Here is a 21,319-nt window from a genome sequence, read left to right as displayed (position 1 = left end):
AGAAATGGAAGGCACGCATGACAAGAGTTGGGGGTGACTAACCGACAACAGGCAGGATTGACTGACCCACAATAGCTTTTCCCCTCTCTCATACTGTTAATACCTTACCTCTCCTTCTTGGCGTGTCCCTTTAAGGAAGGGGGAGAAAGACTAGAGCAACAGCACTACTGGAAGCTTGAAAGGGAAGTCCGTCATAAAGTCCCTCATACCAGGGATCTCACTAGTGAAGCCCCTTACAGTTAAAGATTAGAAAAGCCTTCGCTCGCTCTACTCAGAGTTTCCTTTTTCGGAATCGTTGGACTTGCACTCCAGCTTTAGCTGCGTTCATCGCACTTAGGGTATAGGATAGGCCTCTCTTGGCCTCTAGGTTTCGGAGGTAGGCTCCCCACTACAAGAGCCTTGTCTTCTCTCTCTGTCCGGAGAATATAGATAGCTTCTTTCCTTAGCTAGGTACGGCTCTTTTTAGCAATAAATCTGCTTCTCGCTTCCACTTTTGGAGTGGACGAAAGAGGAAGTTTTCCAAATGATGAACCTTTTCTAAACTCTTGATTCAGTCTCGTTCACTAGATTACGTGGATTCGATTCATGAAGCTCGTTCGTATATGGGAATGGAAAGGAATTTCTTTCTCCCTTCTCATCAAGCCAAGCTTTTTCCTCTGTCTTGAATGATTGGAACCCACGGAGCGGTAAGGGATTCCCAAGTAAGAAGCACCGAGGTACACAATAGAATAAAGAGAAGCCCGAGGGTGTGTCCAAAAACTCCTTTCCATAGGACCGAATGCAGTGCGTGCTGCTTGGAGTGTCAGGCGCGGTGGATGGCGAGACCCGATGGGAGAGGCAATGTCAATTGTGCCTGGCAGACTCCGAAGCTTAGAAAGAAACTCGGATTTATTTGACAACTCAAAAACTGAGAGGAATGAAGTTGACTCCAGAGCGGGCGAGAAATAGACTTCGACTTAACATTAAAGAAAAATCGATTGGATCCACGAAAGAAATGAGATTATCGCGGATATAACACATTCAAATTCAAAAATTATCCTGATGTAGAGGCAATCCATTCAGCCGTCACGTCAGCCGAGAAGACGGACTTGCTGGTATTGTCAAATAGAGTATAGAAGACTTCTTCCGCTCTAGTGGCGGGTTTCTCTTTTCATTAAGTAGCCCCTCATTCACCTCGTTCACTGAGTCAAGCAACTTCTTCTTTTCTGTCATGAAGAGGAAGTGAGATGATGACAATGCAGCTGGGAAAAATCCATATCAATCCATTTCTTCTAGAAGAGAATTGGATCCCGACCCGGAATGAAATTAGATGCCGATTTCATTCCAGTAGTACCCGTTACTTCTTTTGTTAGGTTGGTTGGAGTGCTTTAATCAGACTTGAGCGAGTAGATCATGTTGGGATCTTCACCATGAATGATCCTCCGGGCGAAGCATCTCATGGCATACCATTGATCAATAAGACAGGAGAAATAGAATATACGGGGATAACCCCCATTCCTATCAGCGTGAAATGACATTCATTCAATCAGTCCTCTCCTCCGCTCTCTCTGTCCTCGGCTTCTACTTTCACATACCTTCTGGCCTCAGTCGTTGACTTTGCCCCTTCCGCTCCTCCATTTAAGAAGCAATTTAGTGGTTGTTCGCTCCTGAACGAAGCTATTGGGGCAGCGGCTTTGATAGCGCTTTCTCAATAAGAGAGATCATAACGTGGTAGAGCTCCTATCCGTGCTTTGACAAATCCCTCTCTGGCGTCATCTACTGGCTGACTGCACACTGCTTTCTGCCTGACTATGGCTTTTAGAAAGCAAGATCCTTCCGTTTATAACTTTATAGAAAGAACACCCCATACAGAGTCTTTCAACTAACAACCAAGCTATTCGAGCCTTCACCTAAGCTCTCCTGGATTCCCAAGGCCTCTGTCTCTTTGATTCTTGTATACAAGTCTGGTAGTCAATTGTTCTAGCAAGAATGGGCTAGTTGCCTACTCTCGCCTAACCCGCCCCTTTGACTGATGATCAATATGACAAAAGTAATCTATCTTGATCCTTATATGACGCAATTCATAGATTTGGGCAAGTCAGAGTGAAATCAAAGTCAAGTTATTGGCGATCGTACCTACTTAATGAGAATGCTCTCAAGTCTAGTCAATGTCTTTTTGATGATACGATTATCAGGTGCGAACTCAAATAAGGAGGGGGCCCCACCAATCATAGTGTTCACTCTTCCCCATAAGAATAAGAACTCAATTCCTAGGGTTTTTTCTTCCTTAGTAGCTTTGACAACATTCGTATCTGTGTGAGCCCTCATCTCATGCTCCTACTACCTCTTAACTTCAAGTGGGAGTGATGGACGAGTAAAGATCGCCAGCTCTTTCTTCCCCGTGAATTGACTTCAACTTAAATCGGACGGACCGGCTTCTCCGTTTGAGCATAGCATGCTTTTGGGGAGTAAGTCAGTATCAAGTGACTATATATAGTATATAATATAATATCTTCTTACATCACGTCAAAATAGCATGTTTATAGACTTATCTACAGGCAGTTTTTATTTATTACCTTCCATTCATTTTTAAAGAGAAGTTTTTCTCTCACCTAAAGAATGGTTCAGAGAACGACGGCCTACGCATTGCAGCCACAACATTACTGGGCAAACTAGGATAGATTCATTACGAATGTATCGTCCCAGAAGACCACCACTCCGGTTTCACTGATCGAGCAACGCGGTTATTTCGCTAACCTTTCTGTTCCTAGTTAAAGTGTAGACCTTTTGTGGACTTAAGCTGGGATTTGGTATTTCGAAGGCGTCACCCCAGGTGTTACTATCATTTCTAGGCATCGTCTATACTTACCAGTTCCCTTTAGTGTAGTTTCTTCATTAATACTTTCCTTTTTATTCTTATTAATAATGAAAGCCTGTGTTCTAACGGTTCTATCTAGAAGTCCCAACAATGTAGAGACCCTTACAATCGATGATTCTTGAATACAGTCGAACGCCATCCCTAGTACATATATAATGATTGCCTCCAGCGTATATTGACCAAACTGCATAATAGTACTATTATAAATATCTTGGGGTAGTCTATTATACAAAATTTAGCGCAATTATGATCCTCTCTTATCAATAATCTGATTAAGTTAGGTGTTTCTTTATAGATACTGCCTTCATCGAAATGATTAGTTGTAGCTTCAATAAGCTTCTGCAAGTTTATCAAATCATGTTCCTTATCCTTCAATAATTTAAATAGTTGAGTATTATATCTATCATTCCCATCCTTATATATGCATATAGCTTCCATATCCCTATACAATTTATCCCAAAACTCATTGATAACATATTCGTTAGACTCAATCCTCTGATTAAAACCATTATGCTGAAACCTCTCAAAATAGTATCGGATTTTGAAGTTATGAGGAAAAATGATGAAATTGATAAGATAAGAAAGATGTTAGAAATGGATAAGAATCATCTTAGTAATGAGAAAATCACAAAACTATTAGAGGAAATGGATGATGAGAATAAATCCTTGCTGTCTAAATACTATGAGGAACAAGGAAATCAGTCTACTAATGAAGGACAAAAGACCTCTACTCTATACAATAACAAACCTGATGAATAATAATAGGAATAAATCAAAACATTAATATAGGTGGGGAAGGCCCTGCCCTATCTCCTTCCCCCTCTGGCTCAACTTCAGACCGGTCCACTTTCTAAACTCGTAGCATAGGACTAGAAGCTAGAAATCAGAAAAAGAAGCAGAACAAGAAGCATAGATCAGGACAGAACACGAACCTTAGAAAGACTAACCTAAAAAAACCCCATTTTCATTACATATGAACGAGACTTTCCGGCCGCTCCCATTGTAGGTAGCCATTCTTATTTATATAATGCCGACCATTCCATGGCCTAATCACTCGACCTCCTCTGGTTCCAGAACGCACTTTCGCTGCCAATCCCCAAGCAGGAAGTACGATGTTTAACTGCCTCGTGATATTGGACTTTCTTTTTATCATCCGAAAACCCCAAGATAGCAGAATTTAAGCACCTACCCCAAAAACAATTTAACCCAGATTTCTTTATTGTTTCATTAATAATGTGATCAATATTTTCTAAATAGAAATCCATTAGAATAAAATATAGCAAACCAAGGCCTCTGGTAGGTTTTCGTTTAGTTTGAACAACTCCTAAGATTCGATCCAATGGATTACTATCTTTATCTAGTTGAAGCTTTAAAACAAATGATTCCACCAGCGCCCTGATAGTACTATCCTCCACCAAATGATAAACCTTTTGCATAAGTTTCACTCTATCCATGGGCGGTGTTATATCATAAAAATCAAAGGCTCCTAAGACAACAGAAGCTTTATTTGATATTAAACTCTCTATAAAATAAAATCTCAAATAATTGGGATGGTATGCCTTGATGTCTGGAGTTTCCATATTATTCTTCTTCATGAAGAGGAAGTGCGCCAACGACTCTTTGGGTCTTAATTCTTAATAGAATCTATCCTCCGAAAAGGGCAAGGAAGAGGACAAGTGGAACGTCTATTGCTCCACTTTCTTAGTCTAGTAGCAAGCGCGGTACCCACTGAAACCTTTGTTAGGAAAACCGAGAGGGGAAGCTCTGGCATTGATCCGCCAGCTGGAAGCGAAAGGACCTATCTTTCTTGCCACTGAGCCTTGATTCGGCAAAATCATTGTCAGCAAGCCTTTCTAAGAAGAAAGAGGATTGTGCCTTCGGTCAATGAAATGTTCCAGGAAAGCACCTAAGGGGATAACCAACTTCAAATAGAACGAGTGAAACTGATAATAGATAGACTTTTAGGTAGTTCACCAGTCAAACCACACCCTTGAATGAATCTCAATCGAATGGGACTCGTTTTGAATCCTTCGCGATGGAAATGCCCAAACCAACATAGCTTGCTAGCTGAAGGAGCTGCCAGAGCAGAGGCAATGTCAATTGACTTATTCGATTATCCTTCTTCACCGTTCGAAAAGAAGTGGATTGGCGCACATCTTCCTATGAAATAGATTCTCTTTCCCCATCAAGCCCCTTTCCTTACTCGAGATATCTGAGATAGCCCCGTCAACTAATAACAACTAATAGACGAGCCCCTTATCCTTCTGTTCTGAACTTGCTTCTTGGTACAAGGGGAGGCGACTCTTCACCTTACGAGGGCGCCCTAGAACCAGGACCCAATCGACAAAGAAAGGCTACTGAGCCACTGGGTTTCGTTCACTCCTAAATCAGTGAATCCCGGGAAGTGAACTCCGAAATCAGTTACCTCGAGTTCGGGTGAGGAGGAATTTCATTTGCCTGGAGCGAGCCAGGTCTGGGATCTTTCCCCATAGCCTTTTTTCTTTATTCTTTATCGCCTGGTCTTTCGGGACGTGGGATCTTTCTTTCCGAAATCCATTTACCTTGCTAGCTTAAGGCTTAATAGTTATCCCTTATAACCAAAAGGAACCCAAGGAAAGCAGTCAAGCCGAAACCAGTGCCATCCTCAAATAACCCAATAGGCGTACGAATATCTGCTTCGAAAGGACCAACAAAGTCTTTCTTTACACTATTCTTAGCATCTCGAAAGAAGCAGTCGATTAGTGTCTCATAAGGAAAGCCTTAAGGCCCTAGCTTGGTTTCGGGGGAGAAGGACTAAGGATCAGTGGACCTAGAGGAGATAGAAGCTGTAGTTAGGGTTCCAAACCTGCCCTCGGGCTGAACTGCTGACTCTAGAAATGACTTATGTTGTGTTGAGTCGCCTAGCAATGCTCAAGGGTCTCGCCTAGCGGGAAGGAAAGGAATCTCTTTAGTCAGGCCAAACCAATCTCCCTAAGCCTACTTTATCTATCTTAAGGATAACTGGTTCAAGCTTAAGGATAGCGGGTTCTAGAGAAAGTCTTTCCATCGGTCCATGTCCGTCCCCCTAGGGCAGCCAGCAAGCCAACGATCTAGTTTCAGTTGATCCAATTATAGAACTAGTGGTTACAGCGAGTGAGCTAGCCCTCTTATTTTCAGGTCTTTCCCTTTCCTTTGCAAGCTAAAATCGCATTGCAATCCTTGAGTCTGGGCAAACCGGTGGACGAGGGTCGATGTAATTGAGGCTATCTTTTAAGCGGAAGCTTTCTCTCTATTTATATTTTATATTGCCTGAGAGCTATAAGTACCACGAAGGGCTATCTCACTCCAGCAGGAAAGGAAGAAAGAAGTTTTAAGGGGGCCGTCTTTTGTGGGTAAAGGAATTGGCATAATTCTATTTCTTCTATCTATATCCATTGAAAAAGAAAATGAATAAGCGACAGTAGTTGGAGAAGTTCCATTGATTGAAGCAGGAGGTGCTATCGAGTGTGAGAAAGAAAGCTGCTTGAAAGCTATCAGGATCAAGAGCGATTCTAATATCACTCCTTTCATAGAAAGAGGAGCAAGATCAAGAAAGAAGGCCATTAACTCCGTTTTTAAATTCCTCTTCTTGTCAGTTGAGTGACTCCGTCGTTCCTTAGTCCCTTTCAAAGCTTCAAAAGTGCTCAATTCCCTCGCTGCAAAAAATGAAAATAATAAAGGATCAGTTTATGTTGACTAAGAGTGACTTTCTTTGCCCTTTTCGCCAGTTGTAAAGAAGGATTCTCTCTCAAGGTAAGCATAAGCAGTAGTATTTTACAAGGCGGGAAGCCATATTGATATTGAAAATGAATAGGCAAGCTTTTTGATTCCACAAGGGAAGGGTGGAAGTAAGTCCTCTAGTTAAAGTATGGAATACGCGTGTAAGTGAGCCCATGATCTAGCGAGCCTGCTGGAGTGCCATCTAGAAAAAAAATTCCAATTAACTTCGATGGATGAGTTCTTCCCTTTGCTGTGGGGCCAGACGAACGTTCCATGCCGGCTGAGGGAATATCTTCTATACGAGTCCAAGCATGATAAGGACTAAAGTCAAGGGATTTTCTTCTAACTAGTGGCTGAGAGTAAGCAAGCTACCTTGAGCGGATCCCACGTTAGCCCCAAGACGTTGGTCTCTAACTCGAAAAGTAAATGCTTGAGCTTGAGTGAGAAGGGCCTCCTCGCTTATTGACTTGAACCACTGACCTTTAGAACGAACCTATAGGACAAAAGGAACTTAACTAAGGGCATCTGACAAAGAGCAAACAACTTATCTCAACTACTTGACTTGAGTCCGCATACTGAAACACGTAACTTCAGGAGTTTCCCTGAAAGAATAGTAAGACTGGATGGAATGAAGGGGAAGGGTTTGGTTTACAAATAAATCAATCAAAGGAACCAAAACATAAAGATAAGCCTAAGCTCTAGGTCAATGTGGTGTAGACGAGCCCCAGGAGCAAAGCGTTCTTGCTCGTTCCTTGGTTGGAAAGGGCAGAGTTCCATTTTGGGGGTGGGTCTAGAGCGAAGGAAAGAGATGTGTGGCAGAGGGAAGTTGAGGCGTCGAACGAACATGTTTGAGTATGGATCGTAATTGAGCGAAAGATCTGCTCATCGAAAAGTGGTCTTAAAGCGAAGATCTTGACCTGGAAGGATCGAAGAGAGAGCTAGTAGATCGAGCTGTAGGTGCATGGACTTGGCTAGTGAAGCACAAACCACTCATCTTTCCATAGAGAGTGCTACCCTAGAGTACGATATTGGTTCGCCATAGGTCCGAAGGGCTGTCTCTTGTGTGCGATGGTTGGGCATGAATGGAGCTAGCTCGGTAGAAAGGAGAGTAAGCTTTCGGGAAGTAGAGATCAAGCGTAGAAATACCAGTAGAACAATTCTTTATTACATACAATTAGTTAAAGGATAAAGCTGAACAGACGCTTCTCGCAAGCAGCAACCATCCATAGCGAGAGGGATCCCTTGTCTTCTAAGCCTAACTTCTTTTTATAGAATAGCACGATAGAAGCCCTAACCTATAGCAAGAGTCTAACCGCCTTCCTGCATTGATGGACTGAAGCAGGAATGAGAATAGCCTAGTCTCCTTATGAAGTGAAGATCTTCGATTCCACCAGCATAAAAATACAAATACACGTATTGGGCCTATAAAGACAAAGAAGTCCCTAAATGAGTCCTTTGGGGCCTTATTTCCTTGTCTAACCGAGACCACTAGCAACCTGAAGATGGGCTGGAAGAACTTGGGGCATTTTGGCATCTAAGTCCCTTTTTAGTGGATCAAACTCGTCCTCCAGAATTGCTAGACGACCCAGCACATCCTCAAGCAGTTTGCCGAGGCTCTCAACCTTGTCCAGCTCTTGTTCCGCTTAAGGCCCTTTTATTTAGAGATAGCATCCCTTTGGGCCTCAAGCTCCGTGGCCTGTTCACAGCCTTGACGGGCCCGATAAGGCAGAGTAAGACTGACGTATCGTGGATCCGATCCAGACTTGATATCTCGGATCCCGAGGATTAGAAGTGGTAGCTACGTGAGTGGGTGAACTTTCAACTAGACTAGAACAGAGCCTGAAGGTCGGCGACCTCTAGAGGATGAGAGGGATGGAGAAGAGGCAGCTCGACGAGGTGAGACCCGTGGGGATTTGACCTGGTAAAAGAAAGATTAGAAGGGCGGATAGCGGGTATAGAAGAAAAAGAGATGAGGCGGACGAAGTACGCTCAGATGTATAAAAAGCCGTGACAGTCTTAGAGGGGACAGAGAGCGAGATAGCAGGAGAGGGATGAAAGCAAGAAATGCAGTTTGTTTTTCCATATCAGCAGTTGAGAGGAAAAAAATAACTATACTATTTAAATCATTTTTTTTTCACGTCTCTAATAGATGCTTGAAGGGAAAGGGATCTGATCTTCTTGCAATTTAGGAAGGGGAATTATGGGTACTGCTGATGATGATGGTGAGGCATCAAAGAGAGGTGACGCTGCAGGTGTTGTTGATGAACAGAGATGGATCAGGTTTATTAGTACCACCAAAGTTGTAGAGACGGTTTTGGAAGAATTTGCAGTGAATCACTACAATGCTGTGAGTACCTAAAAACAAGGCAAGGATACAGTTAGAAACATTTGGATTCTGGGTTTTTACATGTTGTCTATTTCTTAAGTAAAAAAGAATAAACTATTAATAATACCACTTTTCCTTTTCCACACAAATATATGCTATTCCAACACAAAGACTAATGGTTTCACTGGCAGCAGGCAATGAGCCAGAATTTTCGATTTTAGACAGAAAGGCAATCAATTTAACTCTAATTGCAATCAGTTCCAACAAAAGAGAAGAGAAGCATCATATCCCTGCACAAGTTTCAATTCCAAAGAAAGAAAAATCATTGGTATATCAGAACCCACATCAATTTAATCAATAAAGACGAAAGCCATCTCAGTCTCAGGATAAAAACAGCAAGAACAAGAAAATCGAAGCAGATAAATCCCATGACAATGAAGACGACGAGCCTTTCTTGGTCTCTGCATTTTTGTTCTTCAACGAGATAAAGACGCACAGAATGAATATGAGAATGTTCATCTTCCTCATGGCCTGCCGCTTCAAGGATTGAAATCGGCATCTTCTCTTGCTGTGGTTTCTTTCACTTAATTCTTTGATCGGTTCTTATCTTTCTTCTCTCTCTCTTATCTCTTATCCCAAAGAAAACCACCCACAAGAACCAGAGAGAGTGGTGAGTTGCAGAGTCTCTTAAGTCAATTGTGGGAAAGTGGCGGGAAATGGGAAACTGAAAAGACCAAAGTGCCCTTGTAACTGAAAGTTTGTTGTAGGGGTTTGAGAGATGCAACTTGTGAAGGGATGGGACAAGAATGCCCTTGAATCTGTTGGCTAATTTAGGTTGATCCTAGCTGTTGATTACATATGCTTGAAGATGAGACCATTGCGTGCATGGGGCCTACAATGGATGGACAGGATTCTATTAGAGTTATTGATATCGTTTATCCTGGCCTATCTTTCTGATGTGCTATTACTAACCTTACCTGCCTAGCTCCCCTGAAAAAAGGGAACTACCTTGCTTCAGCACACGATTCGGAAAACAGCCTCAAATTGAGCTTTTAGCTATATAAACGCTGCCCTAACGAGTGGGAAAAGAGATCGGTGGTATCGATGTGGATGAAAGGCAGAGATGAGAGCGAGAGAAGATGAGTGTAACGAAGCCTGAAAGGTAAAGGCGGAGCTCCATCTGTAGCTGTAAAGAGAAATCCCTGCACGAGAGAAAGATTTTGATGAGTCCAGGCATGAAAGAACAAAAACATCTTAGCTAGGATCATGAATTATTAGTTTGAGTTCTGGGGTGGAACTATCTTATCTAACCGAGCGATAGGGCTCCGTTCCGTATAAAGTTTATCATGACGAATGTGACGATTCATTCGATTGAGAGGTTCAATGCCTTTTGAAACCCTCGTCCTCATTTAGATTCCTACTCCTGCATCGGGAGTTAGAATATCAGTCCGTCCCTTTCTTTATTACTTGAAAGGAAGTCTTATTGGGCCCTTTCGGGATTTCATTCTTCTTGTCGGCTACCCCCTCTTAGTTTTGAGTAGGCGTTTGGGACTGGGGATTCTACTGAAGAAAGGGAAAGAATAACGATTTTGACTCCAGCTTTAGTCCCTAGATCGAGGAACAGATCGATGTACACGACCTTGAAAAGGAATCGAACGTGAGCCTTGCATCGACCAGACTGACCATTTTCACCAGCCTTTACTTTGATCTCCTGCCTTTCGACATATGGGGCAAACGTCAGCCCTTGAGCAGGGAGGTCAGTACGAATCAGAAACTTCATATGCAGCACCACTAGCTCATTCCACAGCGAGCCCCAAACATCCGTACTATAGCGCACTTCGCGAACACGAAAGGAACCACGGGATTAAACGAACCAGGATCATTCTGCATGAAAACCAGTCGCAATGAAAGATATCTAAACTTAAGGCTGATATATTCATATACAACTTCCGGACATCCGATACATACAGAAAGGAGGAAAAGAAAGCCACAGGCAGCCAATCCCCGGCCCATGTTCAGGGTGGGATCTATACTTGACTTCAAACTGAGCTTCTCAATTCGTTAGAGTGAACCCTCTTTCTCTACTTTCTTTACGGCTTGGTCACTCACACCAGACCTCTTCAACCATTATGAGATATCCCCAAGCTCGAACTGAACCATGGAACCGGCTTGATGAACCTCGTTCAATCTACACGCATAGTGAATCCCTTCTTTTTACTTGAATTCGCGTAGAAAGTTGAGTATTAGTAATAGGGCTCTCAAACTAAGATGAGTGGGAACTCCGGCATTGCCTTACTTACGCTTTTTTATTGAAGCGCACCCTGACTAATGCTAGTAAACAGCTATACCAACATTTTCATTCCAAGTCGAAAGCCCAAATCAAATAGAAAGAACCCGACAGCTAAGCTAAAAACTAAAGGATTCAAAGGCGAAAGTCAAAGCGGAGATTTGAGCATATCACTCACTATGGTGAAAGTCTCTTTTCCGTGGTTGGCTCATTCGCACAAGGTGGTACAAGCGAGTACGAGTTATGCGCATTCATTCAATCTAGATCCCTTCCGAGGCTCGATGTAATTGAGTTCCTCACTCATTCTTCTTTCTCTTTCTCAGTGCCACTTGCAAGTCATTTCGTGAGAAGTACTCCTTCTATACGTCTAAAGCAAGGGAGGGAGTGAGCCTTGTAGCCAAGGCGATCCATCTCTAGAACTACTGAGATTTGCTTTTCTGACAAGACAGTTCTCATCAATTTCATTCCATAATCTGTTTTTGGAATTTCACTGAGAGAGCCTTAAGGCGAGTGATCCTATGAAGAGTGATATTAGCAAAGCAAGTTCTTTACTTGCCTAGATCCTTCTGCAACTCCTGGACTGGACGTGTAATTGCTAAATCGAGGTGAGTTTGACGCTTTGGGTTTGTGAAGTGAGCTCCCTTATTCTGACGAAGAGAAGTTCAACCGGTGGTTTGTACCTCTAAGGAAATGTAGGTCGCCTATCGTCTCGGGACGTAATCTGGTGAGATTACTTTAGTATCTAAACTGCGTTAGCTGATCCATGGGTAGAACCCCCCTTTCCACTTTTGGTGAGAATCTCCCAATAGAATTTGTCACCATAGGAAACAGTTGGACTTGCTCTCCTTCCCATGCGCCTCTACTACTCTACTAGTAAGTAGTTTTAACTCATTTCTATGAGCTTTTGGTTGGCATTGAGGGGCTGGAGGTCAGTAATTACCCTCCTATTTTAGCCTAATGCTTAAACTTCTTGTCTGGAACACAAGGGGGGACTTGTCCCCTAAAAAAAAATAGTGTTAGGCAACTGATCTCAAGGCTCCACATTGACCTTCTTTGTCTTGTTGAAACAAGGGTCAACAAATACCAAAAAGTGCCTTCTATAGTTTATAGTTCCTTTCATTTTTCCAAACTGGTCCTTCTTGCACAATATCCATTGCCTCTCACCTTGGTAGAATTTGGTTACTTTGGAAAGATAGCTTGGATGTAACAGTCAATTCCATTACAGCTCAAGCTATCTATTGTCACATCTCTAAGTCTGATGGGCTCTTCTCTGCCTCTTTCATCTATAGTTTCAATGAAGATGGAGATAGGAAATGTTTTTGGGATCAATTAATCAGTTTCAATTCTAGTCTAGGAAGTCAGCCCTCGATATTAATGGGAAATTTGAATGTGATCAAACACGTTTCTGAAACCAATTGTCCTAGTGACCTCAAGGTATTGCTGATTTTCAAGATTGCCTGCATCAACTGAGTTATTTGACCACCCTTTTCTTGGTCCTTTCCTTTCCATTTGCTACCTTTTTTGTGCGTCTCGTGCATACAAAAAACTTTCAAGACCTTGCTTTTCCTTCTGGGGGTTTCCTGTCCTGGGTTGAATGGGAAAGGACTGCTTCAAGCCATACAAGAACTTCCCCTAGGGAAAGAAAGAGGCTCGATGTAATTGAGCGGGAGAAAAGAAGATAGCGACTGGACTCATTGACCTAAGGCTGAATTGATGACGAGGAATGCCAGCCAGCAAGAAAGTCAGTCTAGTCTGTCCTTAAGCCAGACAGCGAGAAAGTAAAGCAAGTAAGAGGCATAGGATATTACAGACAGCGGGAATGAATTCTATTACTTGATTGACATTAACAGATATGTGTACCACACCGAATAAAGAATATGCCGATATGCTTGATGTACCAGCCAAGCCAGCTCGACCGTATACAAGGAATTCGCCTTTACCTCAGACAGAAGAACAACGGATTGAACAGATGACCGACCTAGAAAAGGAGGCCAACAAGTGGATTGAATCTTTTCTAGTCTAGAGACTGGCGGATTACCTTCGAAAGAAAGGTAACCGAAAATCCTTCTGCTTTGGACAAGATAAGTGGATAGATGAGTTGAATAATACAGGGACAGCTAGGCGAGGTTCCCCTTTGATATCTCCCAACCTAAAGGCTTTATTCAGAGATGGGTCTTTCAACCGCCTACTCTTTCGATGAAGGGTGCACTACAGGACAATCGGTACTAAAGAGATCAAATGGGGGGATTTCGTCGATATTGAGTCGACTATAAACTACTCATCTTGCTTGCAACCGTCGTTGTGTATGGGAAAGAGGGGTTCTACCTATGCTTGGTTGGGAAAAGGGTGAATGGTCCCAAAAGGGACGGGAAAAACCCACTAGAAAGAACGGGGGGTCATTCACTCTGTCCCTGGATAGTATACTTTATCCGTGACTCTGAGTACAAGATTTCCGGGATCAAGAAACTCGCAAACAAATATGCTCGGCTGGACTCTTTTCTCGTATGCCCGGAAAATGAAATTTTGGTACAACTCAGCTTGCTGCAAAGCCTTTCTTTCTCGTCCAAACACTCCAGATCTGCACTTCCCTTTACTCCATAGGGCCTCTCACATGATCCTGTACAAGACAGGAGGTAGGAGAGAAGTGAATAGTTGCATCTTTCTCAAGTCGGAAAGAGGATTCACTGAGAGAGCAGTAAGATAAAAAAGAGCATAAGATATTCGATTACAACGAGAGAGAGTACCAAGACTAGCTAGAGGGAATTGTTCGGAGTTTGCAGTTTGAACAATAAGGGACTTAGATGGAGAACGAAGAGAAGAAATAAGTGAAAAATAACCTATTCTTCGATGCACCAAAGTAAGCAGCCCCCTATGTTGTAAGTGTAAGGGGGAGAAAAAACCTGTAGCAGAGTCAATAACAAGAGTCTGAATTTCCAGTTTGACTCTTACATCAGTAAGAAAGGAAGAAAAGAGGTTTTTCTTTTTAGCCTTCCGGGAACTGAATTACTAGAAAGATCTCTGCTTTCGCCAAGTGGGCCCTAAACCAAAGCTTTGATCGCTTCCCCTTTATTGTTAGTCCTCTTACCATACACAACTTCGAATAGTTACTTCCCCCCTTCCGGCCGATTCACATCCTTTTTATAGGTTTCCTCTTAAGTTGGACTACGCTCCTCAGCAAGTCTTCCAGTAAACTGGACGATTGGAGTCTGGCCGTCCTGAGTGATAAGCACTGCTAAACCTAAGTTCAGTTCCTAATTTCTTTCGTAGCACCCGCTATTAGAGGGCAGACTGGTGTCTTGATCGCTTGCCGTTAGTCCATCTAGCGCCTTTCGTCATAAAGCGTGCTTTCTCACCACCTAATGATGATCAAATCACGATCCTAGGGTAGCCCCGGTTCTAATTTCATATGCAGATTCTATATGAAATCAAGACCTCGCAACTTCTTTAGTTCCAGAGGATGCAGAGCCAATTCGAATTTCTTTCCCTAGCTCTCTCGGGTTGGGGTCAGTTTTCTCTTCCTTCGTTCCTAACTCTAGTTCAGCTATTCGATCAAATGCCTCGGGTGGGGTTGAGATTCAAAGGCTTGCTTTCTTGGTTCCGCTCTTTCACTTATTGGTACAGCAACTTTCAGGCATCCTCTCATTGAGGAAGAAGATTCGCCGACAGTAGGACTCTCTGAAAGCTTCAAGTGTAGGATCGTAGATTACTAGCTGCTAAGAAAGACTATCCGGTAAATGGATATTGGGTTGATCCCCATTCCTGAAAAGCCAATCGATTGGTAGGTCCTAATTATCTGGTTGAGGAAGCACCTTTCAGTTAAGTAAAACCTCAATTCGAAGTGGTGAGTCAGTCTTTGATTCCACGGCAGAGTCAGTGGTAGCTATGCTTTCTCTTTCTACAACACCCAGGGGAAATGCCTCAAAGGGCTGCTTGTCCTTTTGGCTGTTCATAGCTCGAAGGCTCATGGATGGTGTCAAGGGTGATCTATGATCATCTTGGAGTTGGTTTTGGAATTCCATTTTATTGGTCTCCAGAAACTAGAGAAACTAGCAGCCTTAATGGGAGAGTTTTCGTTCGTTCATATGGGTTGATACTATCTCTTTCGGTAGTTATCGCCGTTGAGGACCTTTCTTGACCCTTACCCTTCATGAAATCTCCTTGGAAGTTAGAAGTCAGAATAGCTGCCTTAAATGCTGCTTACCCGAGAGCTGATTCTCTTTCTTTTTGGCTCCTAGCTCGATAGCTCATCGATGGTTGTTGGGATCCCACGGTTGAAAGTACTGATAAGGTTTGTCGTAGATAAATGGGAGTAGATCATCGAAGCGGATTGGGTGAAGGAAGTCTCTCAGGTCGAATCCACAGAGAAATTTTTCCTCACCTCAGTAGGACTGCCTTTCAGTAGATTCGCCGGCAGTAGGACTCTCTTCGAGAGTGGGAGTATAACAGTAGCTGCAGTTATGGCCCCATACCCATGAGCATTGGCGTGAGCAGCTAAGCTAAGGTCGGAAAGGAAGAATGGATGGGCTTACAGGCTACCTATTTCCACAGCCGATAAGAGATTCTGTCTTCAGCACAGAGCGAGGCTTGGAGTATCTATCTAAGGGCCACAACTCCACCCGTGACAAAAAGAGAAGAAGCATGGTGGTACTGGAGTCAAGGACTGACTCATGATGATCCGCTCCTCAGTCCAAAAGAGGGGCCAAAGAAAGAGACGTTCTCAATGACTTCTACTTGAGGAGTTGCAACTCTAACAGGTGGAGTCTACACAAGGACTTTCAACCCTGAATCTCAACAACTTCACTGGGGTCCTAGATCCACGAAAAGAGAAGGGCAAAAGCAACTGCCTCTTTCCCCTAGCTCTCCTACTTGAGATCTCCACTACCACTACTTGAAAGGACGGGCAATCGTCCGCTCGTCCGCATCCGCTACTTATCGTCCTGATCGATTATACCAATTCTTATTGAGGATCGGGAATGGAATTCTAGTCCTTAGCTCGGTGTATGCACCGCATTCTTCTTTAGTCTTTATTCCAAAAAAAGAATCTTCCTTATTTTCCCAAGCCAAGATTGAGGAACCATACACACTCCCCCTTTTGGATTGCCCAACTAAACTAAATAAAGGTTCGATACTAATTGAAGCTGGTTTCGTTTCTCTCATAGCCTCATGGCTCATGTCAGATTAAGATCTGAAATAGGAATAGTTGTGGATCTATGTGGGTGCACAATAATAGTCGCTGCAAAGGTCATCTTGCATTCTATTTTTACCTGTTGGAAATAAGTATTCATTCTCCAGGATCCGCCTTTGCTCCCGGACGTCCTCAGAGAAAGGGAGCTTGCGAGCCGATTGAACTTGTCTTTCATCGGTAGACACAGTTGGGCAGACATGCGCCATTTCGTGTCTATGGTGACTAAACAAACCCTCATAGAAAAAAGGGTGGAAGCCGCATTAGTGCAAGATGGCTTCCGTCCTGAAAACATCTTAAGCCAACGTTATGAGGGGGATCCTATTCTTTAACGCAAGAGGAATGGCTTTTTCAGAGCTTACCTTAAACTCCTATTTAAAGAAAATCCAAAGGGATGGGACTCGGGCAAGTCTTCCCTATGTCCGCGTATGTTGAGCTATTGAGAGAGTTGTGAGTGTGAGGCGGTGGGCTTTTTGTTCTTTCTCATTATAAAATAAAACACATACACATTTTATACAAGCAAGCACATATTCCAAACACACACACACCGACGCACACACATTGTGGAAACAGAGGTACGGGATTTTAGATTTTAATCTTTAATAATTTATATAATTATATTATTTAATTAGTCCATTTATTAAATGTTGAATATATTAAGCGGTGAACTATTTAATCGGAGTATTTTATAATTGTGGCTATTTAAATTAGTGTCGTATTAAATATCACAATTGCTATAAAAATGATATAGTTAGGCAATTAAATTATTTGATTTGTTAGATTTAATTATCCTTATAGTTAGTTTATACAATTCCATCGGAATGGTTAACCAAATATGTAATTCTATGTATTGTTGCTTAATTAAATTGTATAGCAACGGTAAATTGACAGAAAATTCATAGAAATACTTCGCAAGTTATATTTTAGAAATATTATGTTATTAAAGAGGAAAATGAGGTTTCAATGATAATATAATTTACGAATGTTATTAAAAATGATAGTTATAAATACATAAGGGGTTTGATTAAGTGAATTCTTATGAATTATTTGGTAAATTAAATATATTGATTATACGTGTTATAATTTATTATAGGATGTGACGACAAGGTAGAGGGTTGAGCAGTCCCTCGTGAATCGAAGTATTTTGGGGATTTACGGTAAGTATAGCTAATTGGATTTATATATATCTATATGTGTATTCTGGTATATATTATGTATATTGGTTTCTTGGATGCGAACGTGAATTTGGCTTAATATTATTATGCGTGGCTCTCGTATATTGATTGTTTATATAATTAGTTGTGGATTATTTGTTAGATTACCATCATATTGGTGAAATTATTACTATGTGATATGTAATGGTAATGTAGGGATATGCGGGATATGATTATGTGATAATCATATAATTGATTGTTGATGAAATCTAATTGGGAGTTGTTATTGAGGAAGTAATTATTATAAAGAATAGAATGACGATTGTGAATGAAAATAAAAGATGATGCGTACCTAGTTGGAAACACAGTCAATGGTTTATGAAAATGTGATTGATATTGAGATATGAAAAATATGTGAATTAAGCTAGGTACCATGGCGCGTAGGGTACCGGGGTATTCCGGGGCAGCAGGGAATATCCTGTGCTTGTTAGCTACACACTGGGGTGGTGTTGGGGGTACCATGTTTGTTGTGATGTCCTGTGCTATATTGCTACACAGCTGGAGTAAAAGAGTGTGGGGATATCACACAACGGGTACCCTGTGCTGTATATGATATGATGATGGCCAGCGAAACCATTGACTGATGTATACCAATTAGAGTAAGTGGGGCCCTTAACTAATAAACGATAATGTTGAATATTGTGTCATAGATTGATTTATAATTGTGAGTAGGTATTATTGCTTATATTTGTTGTTGCTATTGATAATGACTGTTAGTCGATGTGACTGCATGTACGTGAAATTGTTGCCTATGTATATATACAAACTGATCAGCTATACTTATTGAGTAGGCAGCTCATTCCTTCCCACGTACTTTCAGGAGATAGGTCACACTGACTAGCCACATTGACTTTGAGCGGTGCCGTCGTCTTTATTAGGTGGGTCAGCTGTGACTTCTGAAGCCAAAGTTTTTTATTGTTAGGTTGTAAATATTCTGGTCTCTTGTTGGGATATGTGTTTAAAAGTTGTGGTATGATTTTTCTTGAGGTTATGTACACGAGAACATGTAGTGAGGGTAAATATTACTTTTGGTGGTATATATTATCTTTTGTGACATATAATATTATATTGATAAATTAGAATTTATTTTACTGATTCAAATAGAATTACTTATAGAATGAGTTTTGATTAAAGAAAGGATGAAATAGAAATGATTAGATGTAGCGAGTAGGGGGCGCTACATTGGGTGGTATCAGAGCAGGTCTACGTTTCTAGGGTAATGATTGTGAGATGTCTTTAATGATTGAATTGTTTAATGTAGGATGGCTTCTCAAGGTAGACGTGCTGACCTAGTAGCTAGTAGAGAAGAGTCAGCGGAGTCCATAGAGGGCTTAGTGGCACCTGCAAGTGCAGGTGGGGTAGAAGTAGGTCGAGAGGGTGCTGGTGTTGATGCTCCTATTTCTCCCAGTGGTGTTCCACTGGTTGGATTACCACCAGAGTATGCACAGATATTTCAAATGGCCTTTCAGGCCCAAGCACAAGCACAAGCGCAGTTGCTTGCACAGGCGCGCGCATCCACTCCAGTGCCAGCACCAATAGTTCCTACCATTGATCGTAACTATGAAAGAATCAGAAAGATGGGGGCTACAGAATTTGAGGGTACACTAGACCTAGAGGTTGCTGAGAGATGGTGGGAAAAAGTCGAAGATGTGATGAACTTAATAAATTGCACTCCAGAGAACCGACTTAAGTATGTTGTTTCTTTGTTCGTGGGTAATGCCTTGATTTGGTGGAGGTCGGTAAAGAGGGGATATGAGCCAAGAGAAATAACTTGGGCTGAGTTTCAGAAAGAATTTGATGATAAATACAGACCCAAGATGTACCGAGACAAGAAGAGGATGGAGTTTCTGAATTTAGTGCAAGGGGATGATCAGACAGTGGCAGAATATGAATTCCGTTTTGCAGCATCAGCCAAGTATGCACCGGAAGCAATAGAGATGCAGGAGGATCGTTGCTACCGTTTTGAACAGGGGCTATGACCGGAGATCAGAAAAGGTCTCGCAATCAGAATTACAAATTTTAAAACTCTTATTGAATCGGCGGTTCGGATGGAAGAAGCAGTAATGAAGGACAAGAAGAAGGGGGAAGAGAAGAGGAAATCAACATATGCAATAGGGGAATCGAGTAGGTTGACCAAGAGGGAAACTGGTCGCTCATTCCCAACGGGAAGTGGGAGTTTTACACGTGGTGGTCCCATTTTTCGAGGAAGTAGTGGACAGAGGTTCGGGGGATCCACGGGCTTTAGCAGAGGTTCATTCGAACGCAGCTCATTTCTTACGCCTTCTACTGGATCAGGAAGGGGATTTGGACCGAGTCATGGTCGAGGACCAATTTTTCCTCCGAGCTGTTCTGCCTGTGGAAGACAACATCAAGGGCCATGTTGGCGACGGGAGGATATGCCGAAGATTTGTTATCGCTGTGGAGGTAGAGGACACATTGCCAGGAATTGTTCCAGTCAGACTATAGGCGGGGTTGAAAGTGTTACTAGCGGGACTTAGAGCCAAAGCAGTGTTGAGAGTAGTGACAGGGGAACTGGGAGAGGTAGAGGCAGAGGTAGAGGCGCGGGTAACAGAGATAGTAGCCACGCTATTAATAGCAGTATGAGGGGGCCTGGAGCACAAGGTACTCAGGGGCAGACCCTGGCAAGGATATATAGCATTACCAGAGAGGAAGCTCCAGCATCGAATGACGTGATATCAGGTACGATATTATTATATGACATTATGGCTTATGTTGTGATTGATCCTGGCTCTACACATTCATATATTTCATCCGAATTTGCATCTAAAATACCGGGATAGAATAGTTCGTTGGGATGTAATTTGATGGTTTATTTGCCTGTGGGAGGGGGTGTGGTAGTGAACAGTGTTAGAAAAGGGAGTTTAGTGAGAATCGGAGATGTAAATTTACCTGTAGACCTTATAGTGCTGGATCTGAAGGAGTTTGATGTGATTTTGGGGATGGATTGGTTAGCGCAACATAAAGCAATAGTTGACTGATAAAAAAAGGAAGTGATGATCGAATGTTCTGGCGAATCAAAAGTAATATTGGTGGGGGATCGTCAGGTAGTACCAGTTTGTGTAATATCAGCCATGGAGGCAAGATGAATGATGTTAGAGGGTTGTGAAGCATATCTAGCCCATGTGGTAGATACCGAAAAGGTTAATCCCACGTTGGAAGAAATCCCGGTAGTGAGAGACTTTCCTGAAGTATTTCCTGATGACTTACCAGGATTGCCACCGCACAGGGAAGTGGATTTTGCCATAGAAACTCTTACAAGAGTCGCCCAAATTTCTATTACGCCGTACAGAATGGCCCTAGTGGAATTACATGAGCTCAAAAAGCAAATCGAAGAATTATTGGGGAAAGGGTTTATTAGGCCGAGTACTTCACCATGGGGAGCACCAGTGTTGTTTGTGAAGAAGAAAGATGGGAGTATGAGGTTATGCGTCGACTACCGTCAATTAAACAGGGTAACAGTGAAGAATAAATATCCATTGCCGAGGATTGATGACCTGTTAGACCAGTTAAAGGGAGCTATAATATTTTCAAAGATCTATTTGAGCTCTGGTTATTGGCAGTTGAGGATAGCAGAGAATTACATACCGAAGACAACTTTCCGTACTCGTTATGGTCATTATGAGTTTTTGGTGATGCCTTTTGGGTTAACAAATGCACCAGCGGCATTCTTGGCATTGATGAACCGTACATTTCA

This window comes from Sesamum indicum, linkage group LG8 (assembly GCF_026168435.1).
Source record: "Sesamum indicum cultivar Baizhima isolate 11 linkage group LG8, ASM2616843v1, whole genome shotgun sequence".
In the NCBI taxonomy this organism is placed as follows: domain Eukaryota; kingdom Viridiplantae; phylum Streptophyta; class Magnoliopsida; order Lamiales; family Pedaliaceae; genus Sesamum; species Sesamum indicum.
This window is presented reverse-complemented; position numbering follows the sequence as displayed.